At 38.6% G+C, this 15955-nt stretch overlaps 1 pseudogene; it reads left to right on the forward strand.

Annotated features, from left to right (window-relative positions):
- Nucleotides 1-15678, forward strand: part of LOC147994920 (fatty acid-binding protein 5 pseudogene) — a 70847-nt pseudogene extending 55169 nt beyond the window's left edge.
- The last annotated feature ends 277 nt before the right edge of the window (nucleotides 15679-15955 follow it).

The following is a 15955-nucleotide window of genomic DNA, read 5'->3' on the forward strand; positions in this document are numbered from 1 at the left end:
TATAAAACTTACAGGTATTAAATAGTAAATGTCTTTTAAACATCATGACATGAAAATATGGGGGGAAAATCTCACTCTACTGTAAATATTCAAAATCATGGGATATACTTCACAATGTTTTGTTGAGAATTCACAGAAGGCTCATTAGAGCCATTGTGAGCATTTAAAAATATTATTTCCAAAATAGCACATTTATCACATTTGTATCTAGGGACATAATTTATATGTAAAATATATGAAATACATTAATTCATCATAGGCCTATTATTTCTAGAAAGAACTTGAGGATTTTTCATTTTTAAATATTCTTTTAAAAAGTCATGTGTGTGTGTGAGAGAGAGAGTGTTGGGGGGAGGTGTGTGAACATGTGAGCCTGAGTGCATCTTCTAGTCCTTGGAATTAGGAAGGCAGTATCAGTTTCCCTGATGCTGTTGTTACAAGCAGTTGTGAGCTGTAACTTAGATGCTATTAAATAAAATTGTGACTGTCACAAGAGTGGCACACACTAACCCCTCTCTACTAGCATTAAATTTCAAATCTTAATACATTGGCATCATTTCTTACTTCCTTTCTGCATTCTCACAGTTGAACTGCTCAGTGTCTGATGCCATCCAGAATCTTTTGCTTTCGTTTTCCAAGGGGCAGCAAATAGAATCTTAATTTCTTGCTTCTCTCCAGTTGAATGGAGGCTTCTTGAACTCTCTCAGTACAGGCTATGGTTTCCATGTGAAAATGAGCTCAGTCTACTCCAGTGAGATTCAAACATCTGCCCTGAGCCTTCTGTGGTGTAAGCACATTTTACAGCACATATATTTCCAAAGGGAAACTCAAGTTAGCCAGATGCATTGCCTGCTGTTGTCTCAGATGAGGTTATCCAACTGGTGATGATAGATCTGGGGTTTGAAACCCAGTGTGCTTATACATTGCAGGAGAGGAAGGAGAAAGGTTGTAAGAGTTAATAGAGATGGAGGACACCAAGAAAATAAGCCTTCCTACTCAGCTAGATGATAATAATAGAAATTTACAAACATCGGAGCCATAAAGACAAGGCTTCCACTGTGCTACTGCACTGACAAATTGACATAGCCTCCAACCATAACCTCGATGCATTGTTTTCTCAAATCCATTAAAAGATTAGTAGGAGAGCTGATAATAAGAATGGCTAAGATAAAAACTCAGGTGACAACAAATGCTGCTGAGGATATGGAGAAAAAGGAACACTCCTCCATTTTTGGTGGGACTGCAAGATGGTACAACCACTCTGGAAATCAGTCTGGCAATTCCTCAGAAATCTGGACCCAGCTATACCACTCCTGGGCATACACTCAAAATATGCTCCAACATATAACAAAGACACATAGTCCACTATGTTCATAGCAGCCTTATTTACAATAGCCAGAAGCTGGAAAAAACACATATGTCCTTCAACAGAGGAATGGATACCAAAAATATGGTACATTTACACATTTACACTCAGCTATTAAAAGCAATGACTACATGAAATTCTTAGGCAAATGGGTGAAATTAGAAAATATAATCCTGAATGAGATAACCCAGTTACTAAAGAACACACCTGCTATGAAGTCACTGATAAGTGGATATTAGCCCAAAAGCTACCCAAGAAACAATTCACAGATTATATGAAGCTCAAGACAAAGGAAGACCAAAATGTGGATGCTTCATTTCTTCTTATAAGGGAGAACAAAATACTCACAGGAGGAAATACAGGGACAAAGAATGGGTCAGGGACTTAAGAAAATGTCATCCAGAGACTGCTCCACCTGGGGATCCATCCCATATGCAGCCATCAAATCCAGTAAGTATTTCTGATGCCAAGAAGTGCTTGTTGACAGGAGCCTTATATGGATATCCTCTGAGAGGCTCTGCCAGAGCCCTACTGATATGAGGATGGTTGCAGTTAACCATTGGACTGAGAATGGGGTCCCCATTGGAGGAGTTAGAGAAAGGACTGAAGGACTTGAAATGGTTAGAAACGCCATAAAAAGAACAACAATATCAACTAACCAGAGACCCCAGGGCTTTTGGGGACTAAACCAACAACCAAAGAGTACATATGGAGGGGCCCACGGATCTAGCAGCATATGTAGCAGAGGATGGCACTGTTTGGGGTCAATAGGAGGAGAAGCCCTTGGTCCTGTAAATATTAATTTCCTCACTGTAGCAGAATGCCAGGGTGTTGAGTTGGTGTGTGGGAGTGGGAGCATTCTCATGGAAGGGGAGGGGGAAAGGAGGGAGGAAAGGGGAGGGGGGAGGGAGGAAGGACAAGGGATGGGGATGGAAGCGGGGGAAAGGGATGACATTTGAAATGTAAATACATAAAATATTTAATGAAAATAAATAAATGTAAAAAGACATCACTGTTTGGCTCTTCTGCCATTACTGTAGGAGGAAAACAGGAGAAGAGCTTAAGGTGTACATTAAAAGAATCCAAACATCCTTGTCAGAGCTTTCTGTAGGATAGATTCAGAACTAAAGGTTTTCACGAGAGCCTTGGCAGTAATTGATCAAAATTCTCAGTTCCCCTTTTCAATGGCAGTCACAGTCGTATGATTTCTGTTTCTTCTAATCTAGTTCCTTCTCCAGACTTAGGATGAAAGCTTTCTTCCCTTTGGGAACAGGAAGCTGATAGCATATTGTATTACATCAACGTGGCAGGCATACGATGCATTCCCCATCACCACCAAGATAGACTGTTAGAAGAAGTTCCAGGCAGCCTAGACAAATAGTTAAATTTTATGGGAGGCTGAGTAAAATGAGTAATTTCCCTCTTGTGCAAGAAGAGAATTTTACTTTCCTAAGCAAATTGGCTTGAAAGAAATACTGTGGTGTAGTCTAGGAGGGCACACAATCCCTTCAGTAGCAATTCTGCATCTGCGACTGCACTTTCGTCTAAATCCCCATAGAACGAATCCACAGACCAGCGCCCTTGGTATTTGCCAAAACATATGGATAGCCACATTTTCTTTTATTTGCCTTATATGTGGTCTACTTTAGGCTACAGTGACTTGAGGATAAAATTATTCAAGTTTTCTTAAAAGATTATGGAGTACCCGGCACTTATTAATCTAAATAATTTCATAATGATTTATCAAGCTCAAACTCTGAGTTAGATGCTCAGGTCAGAGAGCTAATAAGTCATGTTCTTTGACCTCAGACAACTCTCTACAGGAAAAAGGAAATAGAAAGATGGAAATTTACTCCCACTGCTGAGAACTGACCCAAAGTTGAAGCTTAAACTGAGTTAGAGTCCAGCTCTAAGCTCATTCACTAAAATGTCACACTGCTCTTAAATAACACATCAGAACTTCTCCTAACTCCATTTAGATCTTTGAGAAAATTACCCATGGGTTGCTTTCTGTCATTTAAAAGATTTACTTTGCTTGCCAGGCAAGATTTTTCCAACGCTGTAAATGAACCTGCTATCTGAAGAGAAAATGCTAATAGGCCACAAAAATGATCTTCATTTATACAGTTCCTGGAAATCTTAGAATATTTGCTAATTGCCTAGGAAAAAATTAAGAGGAAGACGTGTTTAAAATTCCCATCCAACTTCATATGCCTACCACTTGAGAGGACTGAACACGCAAGGGAATATAGGGGAGTAAGAGTTTTCCTCAGGACTAGGCTTGCCATGTGGTCACTAACACTTGCTATTTCTGACTCAAACTGATACTTTTGAATCACCCATCAACAGGTGATTAGGTTCTAACTGCAGAGTGATAGGTTTGGAGTTCATTTTCACTTAAATGGAAAATTATATCACATCTGATAGAAGCTACAAGGAAACACTTACCATTTCGCCCTTTCAAAGAGTTCCAAGCTATCATTTAATTCCCACCCAATCACTTTGAGGCTTAGAATTTTCATCTCCATTTCACAGATAAGGAGAAGAAACTATGGTAGCTTCCACACTTGGCCAGAGGCCACGCAACAAAATCAATACCACAGCAGAGATCACAGCTCAGCCCACTTAGATACTTTTGACTTCTAGGCTTCCAGGACAAAGAATCTTAGAAAATGAGCCAATCTTTGAAAAACCAGGCACCTTGGTAAAGTCCCTGTCTCTTTTGTAAGTAGAAACCTGTGACTTTTATTTCAGGCTTTCAGGAAAGTTCCTACTCACCAAAGGACAGCCAGAAAAAATAAAATTAATAAGACAGAGAACCAACTGTCTATGTAGAAATTGAAATAACACAAAATTGAATACACTTGATTTATCTGTTACCCATTCTTGTCTAGGACTCTCAAAAAACAATTGATCCATTTATTTTTGAAAGTATAAGTCTCAGGTTATCCCACCATTATTGTAGCTTGTGTCAAGTTTGTGTAGTTAGCTACTGTTGTGAGGCAATTTATTTACAACTTTATGTGCTCAAAATGCCACATGGATGAATCCATCTCATATTGAAGACCAAGAATCTGAGCAAAACTTAGTTGGGAAATGTATTTAGGCTTCACCAAAGGGTATAGGCCAGATTTCAAGGATTATGTCTCAGTTGAAAATGTGACTGGAGAAAGAGCAGCTTCCAACTTACTCAGTTTGGTTCCTTGGCACATTCATCTCTCCATGCACTCTGATATCTGTGTGATTCATAGAGTCACAAATTTCATGGACCAACAGGGTGGGATTGGAAGTAACCAACAGCTAGCTTCCTCAGACCTTTTGCTTGTAGGTATGAAGTTGTATGAGTTCTCAACTTCTAGAACTGAAAACATTTTTCTTGTATATCCTATTACTCCTGTTTTTCTGGAAAACAGTGACTAATACACTAAACAAATTAATGTAAGAGTTAACAGAAAACACATTTGCCCCAAATTCCCTTGCCAGGATTTTAGGGTGACATATATAAAAAACTGATGTGTCATCACAAGGAAAGACCAGAGTTTGGGATGATTAACAGTATATGTGTGGTGCTGTATGATTCATTTTTATGTCACTGTGACAAAATACCTAACAGAAGCCACCAAACATGACAGGGCTATATTTAACTCATGGTTTAGAGAGTTGAGACTATGGTGGTAGGCTTACATCCATACATTTCTCACTGGGCAAAACAGGAAGCAGAGAGTTCAAGCTCAGCCTGTAAACAGATGTCCACGCCCTTCACCAGAGATTGATTTCTGATGGCAAAGTTAGGCTCCACAAAATTCAAAAATTTTGAGGAACCTGTGTTTGAATAAGCCTGGGGCAGACATTTCATGCTCAAAGTCTTAACATGGCTGAAGGTAGCCAGGAAGGGTTGCAGGATGGAAACCACGAGGTTTCTGATGCCTATCACAAGTAATTAAAGAGGGTCCATGAATTATTATGTTAAAGTGACATATAGCTGGCTACCTTTAATCAAAAGTGCTGCCCAATTTGAACCTTTTATCTTGTGACCAAGGGTAAAATGAATGAAGACAGCTAATGCCATGTTATGTTTGTTTTCTACATTTATAATGCAGAGCCTGATCATTTGGTTTCTTCAGTGCTGAGGATTGAACCCTATGCCTTCCACATACTAGCAAACTAAATCCTTTCCCCTTACAGTTACCTTTATTAACCATCTAGTAAAATAATTCATTTAAACTATATGTGCATGTGAGAAAGGTAGAAGGGCATAGTTAGAAAAACTGAATTGGTAGTCAGGGGACATACATTTACAACAATTTTCCAAAAATCAAAAGGGAGAAATGAAGAGAAAAAACAAGCATAAAAGAAAAAGAATAAAGCAACAGTGCATTTTGAGAGGAATCTCTGAGAAACACAAAGGCCTGCTGTGTCATCAGCTGAACTGGTCCTTTGGAGATAATGTTCTATAGTCACTCTAGACACTAACCATTGGATACCATAACAAAGTAGACACATTTCTTTCTTCATGGAGTTAAAGTCCATGTCAAGAAAACAGATTAGCATGATAGCAAACAAATACTTAAAACAGTTTCAGTTATGACAGAGTCATATGAAGAAAAATAAATTGTGCAGTGTGGGAAAGAATAAGAACTAATTTCTCATTAGTCACAGAAAATCATTCTGAAGGAACAAAATTAGCCTCAGCACTGCAAAATGAGAAGACATGTGAAAACTGAAGACACAATATTTTATGGGGTTGGGAAAGCAAACCTAAAGACTAGGGAAGATAATATTTGACTTCTTCTAAGAAGGGAAAGAAAGCCATGTTACCAGCAGGCCTACAATTTCCAGAAATGGGGGGAGTTGGGGACAGTTTTAATGTGTTTTTGTTATGGGATGTTTTAGAACTGTTGGGAGCCATGGAAGGAAAGGACTTGTGTTTCAAGAACATCACTTTTCTGCTTGTCTAGGGAAGAGAGAGATGGAGAAAATGAAAAAAATCATAATGAATCAATATTTAAAAACAAGATTTGATTGATATCTGAGGTTTGATTTAAACATGAACAAGAACTGATGGATCAAATGTGTAAGGGACCAGAATGATTTGCTTGCTGCTGGTTGAATGGCAGACAAAAGAGAGAACTAAAACATGGTTCCACTATTTTGCTTCAGCACATCAGTGTGTGACAGCACGTATGCAATAAGCCTATGGAAAAAGGATTTAGTAACACTGTGGTAATTATTTTCATGAGGAGGTATGATGAAGATGCAGAGGTGAAACAGCAGTTAAGAAAACTTGTTACTCAATCATTAAGACAGGCTGTGGATCCATACTCCTGTACTGGGCAGTTCACAAAGGCCTGAAACTTGAGGTCAAAAGGATCTGATGCCATTTTTTGTCTTCCACAGTCACCTCCATATACTAGTTAATATATTTTCACACACACACAAACACATCCACACCACTAAAATAAAATAAATCTTATAGGAAAATATAGAAACAGTGGACATATTAGCCATAAGGTTAACAAAAAACATGCTCATGTTTTAAGTGAAACTTTATGAATAAGTGGAAGAGTTTAGTAGAACTTCTGAGAGAAGAATGTGTTGCTTAACCTATGGACTTAAATAATGATTCTCTGTTTATAATATGAAAATACTTGTATCTAAATTGGTCAACTCCTTAGAAAAGTAAATGTTTGTTCAGAAAGTGAATGGGTCAACTGAAAGATGTGTTAATGTTTTACAGCATTTGACACATGACCAAACTATTCTCTATGGGGTTATGCCCCAGAGTGTCATGGAACCATTCTAGCTAAAATCTTTGAAATAATTTGATTAAATGAAATCATGGATTTTATATTTTTGTATGTGCAGAAGTGAATCCCATTATTGAGTTTGTGAAAGAGCCCTGAAGAAAGAGGGAACAAGAGGCACGAAGCTGGACCACAGGCGAAATTGTCAGTGTTGTGGAGCTCTATGTGATTCATGAGGCTGTCAGTCAATGACAAGCAAAGAGACCCAACTCTTCCTAAGGCTAAGCGTCTTTCCGGCAATAAATTAGAGAAGAGGAGAGCTCACTCATTATTCAGACCAGGAAATGACTCTTCAATGAAGAAGGAACTCAAGATGTCTTAATTAAGTGAAAGTCTCTCTTTGACCATGGGGCACTTGGGTATAGGGATGACAATTATTGGACATCCAGGTATTAAGCGTATTAAGTAAGCTCTGCGGAAATGAACTGCTAAGAACTATGTCTTAGTTTTGCAGATTCTTAAACATAAACAGAGGGCAAAAAGTACCACACACACACACACACACCACACCCAATATATATAGAGAGAGACAGAGAGAGAGAGGGAGAGAGAGAGAGGAGTGAGTGAGAGTACAGTGTACTTAGCTATAAAAACTAATGTAGTCCTTTGTTTTCAAGAAGGAGTAGACACACCCAAACCACTGCCCCAAAATGAGACTATGTCCAAGTGATAAAATGCAGCCCGCTAGTTTCAAGGCTGGGAATACACTCAGAGTGAAAACATCTCCATGAAGAGCCCATTTCGGTTTTGCTGTGGTTGAGTGTGTAGTGCCCCTTCAAAGACTTCTGTGTTAAAAAGCTGGACCCAGGCTGCCTGTGCTTTTCTGGAAGGTTAGGAGTCTTTGAAGAGGTCAGGCTTCCATGGAGGAAGGGCAGTCTAGTGCATTAAGAGCTAGGCTTCAGATACGATCACCCAGGCATGCTTCCTGTACCTTTTCTTCCTTACTGCAGATCCAATGCGATCAGCACACTCCTGCCACTATTCATTCCATCCTATGGTAGGCCACATCTTATCAAGCTGGAATCCAAAGCAAGCCACGCTTTCCCAGAGTTTTTTTTTAATTATCTTTTTTTTCCACTCAGTTGTTATCCCCTCCCGGTTCACCCTCTGACAGTTCTTTATCCTATTCTTCCTTCCCCATCTCCAAGAGGACATCCCTAACCCCTTTACTCTACCCCATTAGACCTCCCTGCTCCCTGGGGCCTAAGTCTTTTGAGGGTTAGGTATATCATCACTCACTGAGTGCAGAACAGGCAGCTGCCTGCTGTTTATTTGTTGGAAGCCTTGTAGCAGCTAGTGTGTGCTGCCTGATTTGTGATTCAGTGTCTGAAGGATCTCAGGGGTTCAGGTTAGTTTAGACTGTTGGCCTTCCTACAGGGTCACCCTCCTCCACAATTTCTTCCAGCCTTTCCTTAATTCAACCAGAGGGGTCCCCAACTCCAGTTCATTGGTTGGGTGTAAGTATCTGCTTCTGTCTCAATCAGCTGCTTGTTGGACCTCTCAGAGGGCAGCCATGCTTGGCTCCTATCTGTAAAAACACCATACCATCAGTAATAATGTCAGGCCTTAGAGCCTCTCCTTGAGATGGATCCCAAATTGGGCCGGTCACTAGACCTCCTTTCTCTCAGCCTCTTCTCAAGTTTTGTTCCTGCAGTTAGAGAGGTACAATTCTGGGTCAGAATTTTTGACTATGGGATAGCAACCCCATCCCTCCCCTTGATGCCCTGTCTTTCTACTGGAGGGAACTCCACAAGTTCCCGCTGCCCACTGTTTGGCATTTCACCTAAGGTCCCTCTCTTTAAATATTCAGTCTCTTACCTCCCAAGTGTCCAGTGCATTCTAGAGGGTTCCCCCAACTTCCGTCTCCCAAAGTTGCCTGTTTCCATTCATTCTGCTGGCCCTCACTGCCACCAGTATTGGATCATGTTCCATTTTAGCCATCCCCTTCCTTTTCCCAACCATGTCCTTCCCTCCCACTAACGCTGTGGTTGCTTTCATTTTCCCTCCCACGTGGGTTTAGAGCATCCTCACTTGGGCCGTTCGCCTTGTTAACCTTCTTGAGTTCTGAGGATTGTATCCTGCGTATTCTGTACTTTTCTGGCTAATATCCCTTATTAGTGAGTACATACTATACATGTCCTTTTGGGTCTGAGTTATGTCACTCACGATGGTATTTTCTAGGTCCATCCATATGCCTGAAAAAATCATGATGTTCTCGTTCTTAATAGCTGAGTAGGATTTCATTGTGGGAATGAACCACATTTTCTGCATTTATTCTTCCTTTGTGGGTTGTTTCCAGCTTCTGGCTTTCACACATAAGGCCACTATGAACGTAATGAAGCAAGTGCTCCTTTGGCATGGAGGGGCATCTTTTGGGCATATGCCCAAGAGAGGCATAGCTGCGTCCTCAGGTAGCTCTACTTCAAATTTTCTGTGGAACCTCCGGAATGATTTCCAGAATGGTTGTGCTAAATTGTAATCTCACCCGCAATGGTGAAGTGTTCCTCTTTCTCCCCTTTATTGCCAACATGTCCTGTGACCTGAGTTTTTGATCTTAGATATTCTGATAGGTATAAGGTGGAATCTAGAGTCATTTTGATTGCATTTCCATGATCACTAAGAACTTTGAACTCTTCTTTAAGTGTTTTTCTGCCATTCCAAATTCCTCTATTGTGAGTTCTCTGTTTAGTTTTATACCACATTTTTTGACTGAGTTGTTTGAGTTTTGGAAGTTGGTTTCTTGAGTTCTTTATATATTTTGAATATTAGCCCTCTATTAAATTTGGAGTTAATGAAGAGTTTTCCCCAATTTGTAGTTTGCTGATTTGTCCTATTGACTGTGTCCTTTACCTTACAAAAACTTTTGAGTTTCTTGAGAATCCATTTATCAATTCTTATTCATAGTGTCTGAGCCAATGAAGTTCTGTTTAGGAAATGTACCAACCAATGCCATTGAGTTTGAGGTTCTTTGCCACTTTCTCTCCTATTAGATTCAATGTGTTAGGTTTTATGTGGAGGTCCTTGATCAATCTGGACTTGGTATTCGTACACAGAGATAAAGTGGATCAATTTGTATTGTTCTACAAACAGAATGCCAGTTATATTAGCATTTGTTGAAAATTCTGTCTTTTTTCTTCAGTGTATAGTTTTGTCTTCTTTGTTAAATATCAAGTGACCATAGGTGTAGGGATATATATATTGCAAATAGTGATACCTGATCTTTTTTTTTCCAATTTGTATCATCTTGATCTCCTTTTGTTGTCTAATTGGTCAAGCCAGAACTTCAAGTACTATAGTGTATAGATATGGAGAGAGTGGGCATCCTTGTCTTGTCCCTGATTTTACTGGGATTTCTTCAAGTATCTCTGCATTTAATTTGATATTGGCTGTTGGTTTGCTGTACATTGCTTTTATTATATTTAGATATGGTCATTGAGTTCCTGTTCTCTCTAATATTTTAACATGAAAAGGTGTTGTATTTTGTCAAATGTCTTTTCAGTATCTAACGAGATGATAATGTGATTTTTTTCATTTGTGTTTGTTTATATAGTGGATTACATTAACAAATTTTCATATATTGAGCCAACCTTGCATCTCTTGGATGAAGCCTACTAGATCACAGTGAAAGATGGGCTTCATGTGTTCTTGGATACAACTTGCTAGAATTTCATTGAATATATTTACATCAATATTCAAAAGTAAAATTGTTCTGTCGTTCTTTGTTGAGTGTTTGTGTGGTTTAGGTATCAGAGTAAGTGTGGCACCACAGAATGAATTAGGTAGTCTTACTAATGTTTCTATTTCATGGGATAGTTTGAGAAATGTTAGCAGCTCTTCTTTGAAGGTCTGGTTGAATTCTTCACTAAAGCCATCTGGCCTTGAAGCTTTTTTGGTTGAAGGTTTTTAATGAGTTCTACTATTCCTTTAGGGAATGTGGGCCTGTTTAGATAGCTTACCTGCTCTTGATGTAACTTTGGTACTTTGTATCTTTCTCAAAAATCATCCATTTATACTAGATTTTCCTGTTTTGTTGATTTTAGGCTTTTGTAGTAGGATCTGGTGATTTTTTTGAATTTCCTTAGTTTCTGTTATATCTCCCTTTTCATTCCTGATTTTGTAAATTTGAATACTGGTTCTGTGTCCTTTAGATGGTTTGGCTAGTGGCTATCTATCTTGTTGATTTTCTCAAAGTACCAGCTTTTGGTTTTATTGAGTCTTTGTATGATTTTCTTTGTTTCTATTTGGCTGATTTCTGCCCTAAGTTTGACTATTTCCTCTTTCTATTCCTCTTGGGTATGTTTGTTTTTTTTTGTTCTAGGGCTTTCAGGTGTACTGTAAAGTTCCTAGTGTAGGATCTCTCCAAATTCTTTAAGAGGTCGCTTAGTGTTATAAGTTTTCCTCTTAGCAATGCTTTCATTGTGTGCTATAAGTTTGGGTATGCTGTGTTATCCTTTTTTATTGAATCCAGGAAGTCTTTCATTTCTTCCCTGACTAAGTTATATTGAGAAGAGAGTTGTTCAGTTTCCATGGGTGTGTAGGTTTTCTGTTGTTTTTGTTGTTATTGAAGTCTAGCCTTAGTCCCTGGTGATATGATGGGATGCATGTGATTATTTCAGTCTTCTTGTATCTGTTGAAGCTTGTTTTGTGATCAAGTATATGGTCAATTTTGGAGAAGGTACCACGAGGTGCTGAGAAGTTACATTCTTTTGCTTTAGAGTGAAATGTTCTGTAGATAACAATTAAATCCATTTTAGTTGCTATTAGTTGCATGTGTCTCTGTTTAGTTTCTGCTTCAATGACTTGTCCATTGCTGAGAGTGGGTTTTTGAAGTCTTCCACTATTATTGTGTGGGGTTCAAAGTGTGTTTTGAGCTTTAGTAAAACTTATTTTATGAATATGGGTACCCTTGAATTTAGACATATATGTTCAGAATTGAAAATATCTTGGTGGGTTATCCCTTTGATGAATAGTAAGTGTACTTCCTTATCTTGCTTGATAATTTTTGATTGAAAGTCTATTTTATTGGATATTAGGATGGCAACTCCAGCTTGTTTCTTGGGACCATTTACTTGGAAGACATTTTTCTAGACTTTTACTCTGAAGTAGTGTCTGTCTTTGTTACCGAGGTATGTTTGTTAGTTCAGCAAAATGCTAGATTCTGCTTGTGTATCTAGTCTGTTAGCTTATGTCCTTTTATTGGGGGAAATGAGTTTATTAATATTTAAAGATATTAAAGACATATAATATCTTTTGTTAGTTCCTGTTATATGTGTTGTTGTAAGCGGCATTATGTGCATGTGATTCTCTCCTTTGTCTTTGTTGTGAGATAATTAATATCTTGTGGTTTTTAGTTTGTTTGGTTTATTGGGGTTTTTTGGGGGTATAGGCATCCTTTTTGTGTTATAGTTTTCCTTCTAGAATGGTAGATAGATGCTGTTTAAATTTGGTTTTATCCTGGAATATTTTGGTTTTTCCATGTATGATTATTGAGACTTTTGCAGGGTTGAGTATCCCAGGCTGGCATTTTTGTTCTCTGAGGGTCTGTATGACCTTGGATCAAACTCTCCTGGCATCCAGGGTTTCTGTTGAAAGTCTGGTGTAATTCTGATAGGTTTGCCATTATTTTGTTACTTGGCCATTTTTCCCTTATTGATTTTAATATTCCTTCTTTGTTCTGGGCATTTAGTGTTTTGATTAGTATGTGATGAATAGATTTTTTTTCTGGTCCAATCTACTTGGTGTTCTATAGGATTCTTGTACATTTTTGGCCATCTCTTTCTTTAGATTGGGGAAGTTTTCTTTTATGATTTTCTTGAGGGTGTTTTTGGGCCCTTTGAGTTGGGAATCTTTGCTTTCTTCTATTCTTATTACTCTTAGATATGGTCATTTCACCGTGTCCTGGATTTTTTAGATGTATTGGGGTATGAGCTTTTACTGTTTTGAATTTTCTTTGACAATTGTATCAATATCTTCTAAGATATCTTCTATGCCTGAGATTCTTCTGTCTCTTGTATTCTATCATTGATGTCTGCATCTGTAGTTCCTGACTGCTTTCCTAGGTTTTCCACTTTCAGGGTTGCCTCCATTTGTCTTTTCTTTGTTGTTTCCACTTCCATTTTTGGGTCTTTGACTGCTTTATTCAAGTCCTTCACCTTTTTGTTTGTTCCTATATTTCTTTAAGGGATTAATTTGTTTCCTCTTTAAGGACTTCTATCTATTTACTTGTGTTATCCTGTATTTTTTTCAGTGATTTATTCATATTCTCCTTAAAGGACGCTATCTTCATGAAATTGGATTTTAGATCAGCATCCTGGTTTTCAATGGTGTTGGTGTTTTCGAAGAATTGGATTCTGATGATGCCTACGTATATTGGCTTCTTTTGCTTATGGCCTTGTGCTTGCCTCTTGCTATCTGGTTATTTCTGGTGTTAGCTGACCTGGGTGTTTCTGTCTGGAGCCTGCCTCTTGTGTCCCTGGGATTCTACAGGTCTCCTGGAAGGCTGGTGGCCTTGGCTGTAGCAGACTTCCTGGGAGGCCATCAGGCTGTGTTGTCTTTAGAGGGGCAGACAAGTTGCTGATCTGTTTCCCTGGATGCAGCAGATCACCTGGGAAGCCTTTAGATTGTTTGGTCTATGAGGAGCAGTCAGTCTGATGATCTGCCTTGGCATTAGGCTCTCCAGAGTTGTTTTTATCAGGTACATGGTCATGGCAATGAGAAAAGGGATAAACTCCTAAAATCCAGGTCTTTATATCACACTTCCTGCCTTCCCTTAGAACAATATAAATAAACCTCACAAGATTTTTTCTTTTTTAATAAAGAAAACTACAGTTTACTTAGCATTAAAACAAAGATGTCCTTTTCCTTCTACAATTCAATTTATTTATTTTATTTTCTTCATTTGTCCCAAGCAGCAACCTGCAAATCAGTTCTATGTATACTTTGTTAGTATACAATATTAACATACAAATGATTCTGTATATTTTATTTTTCTTATTATTAATTATTTCTTTAGGCTTTGGACATTATACCCTTATTATAATAATTTACCCTTCCCATTTGAACCTCTAAACTCTTTAATGTGCCCCCATCTTTCTCTCTTTTAGATTCATGTCATTTTTTCCATTAAATATTTTACATGTGTATATGTATGCATATTCTTTCTCTGTATTGTTACTTGCATGTATGTGTTCAGGACTGACCATTTGTTTTTGGATAACCAGTTGGTATGCTATTCACTGGTAAACATGATTTATCACACTCTTGGGATACCTTAGTTGATTGTACTCCTTTGTGTAGGGTTAAGATTTTTCTGGGCGTTATCCTTCTATTTTTGCATATATATATTGTCCTAGTTCAGCTCACATTTAGCAGTGATGCTGGTAAAACTTTATGGACATTTTTCCTGACATTACTAGGAGACACAATCTCTTATTAAACTCCCTGTTCTCTGGCTTTTACAATCTTTCCACTTATGGGATGATTCTTGAGCCTTAGGAGCAGGAGTTGTATTGTAGCTGTAGCTGGTAGGACAGGGATACATGTCTGCATTTCAGTTGCCTATGGTATTCTGTAATGGTCTCCATCTGTTGAAAAGAGACATTTCTTTGATGAGGGCTAAGGAATATACTACAAAATAAAAATACATATGAGTCTATACAAATATATAAATAGAGCAAAGGCTAAAAGTAACTCAGTCTGGCAAATGCTTGCCCAGAAAACCCTATTCTCAAGAATAACTGTCTACATAGAGCATTTGTATTTGAAACAGCAGGGGCAGAACTGAGGCTGGAAAATTATCCACTGAATCCCTAATCAGGACATGCTTTCCCCAGTTCAAGCCATGTAAACACCCAAGCCGTTGGTGCCATAGCACATGGTTTCTACTTCCTCAAAAGACTATGGTCCTTCAGTTATTCTGACTTTAAAAAAAAGTCCTGAGCTCCCCCGCCACTGCATCTCCTTGCTGCTTTTGTGTTCTCCAGCCCTCCATAGCCAGCCTTAAGGACCTCGAAGGGAAGTGGCGACTGGTGGAAAGCCACGCTTTGAGGACTACATGAAGGAGCTAGGAGTAGATCTGGCTCTTAGGAAGATGGGTGCCATGGCCAAACCAGACTGCATCATTACCTGTGACGGCAACAACATCACCGTCAAAACCGAGAGCACAGTGTAGACGACCGTGTTTTCTTACACCCTGGGAGAGAAATTTAATGAAAACACAGCTGATGGCTGGAAAACTGAGATGGTCTACACCTTCGCAGTCGGTGCCCTGGTCCAGCACCAGAAGGGAAAGAAAGCACGATAACGAGAAAACTGAAGGACCGGAAGATGGTGGTGGAATGTGTCATGATCAATGCCATCTGTACTCGAAGGTACAATGAGGACTGGCTAACTGGTCACCCTGGACAGGAGTCAGCTGCCCATGGGAATAATCTCAATTCAATGAGCAGGTCATACAGAACCACACTGCCTCACTTCTTTGGTTTTATTTTTCATGACTGTTCGTCATAGGCAATTTACCTGAAACCCGTGTCAACCATTGGTTTACCCAGGATCATTCCTTTGGTTAGTAAATAAATGTGTTTGTGCTAAAAACAAAAACAAAAACAAAAACAAAAACAAAACCTGTTTATGAAGATGCCCACTTTCTGTCTTTTATTTCTATATTGCAGTCATCTGTCCTGTCTGAATGTAAAGTTTAAATGAAAATTTCTCATCTGAGCTGATAATGCCCTTCTAAGAGGCAAATAATTAAAAAAAACTCTAACACCAGGCATAATAATATAAA

Source organism: Rattus norvegicus, chromosome 4, assembly GCF_021556685.1.
Source record: "Rattus norvegicus strain SHRSP/BbbUtx chromosome 4, alternate assembly SHRSP_T2T, whole genome shotgun sequence".
Taxonomy (NCBI): Eukaryota; Metazoa; Chordata; class Mammalia; order Rodentia; family Muridae; genus Rattus; species Rattus norvegicus.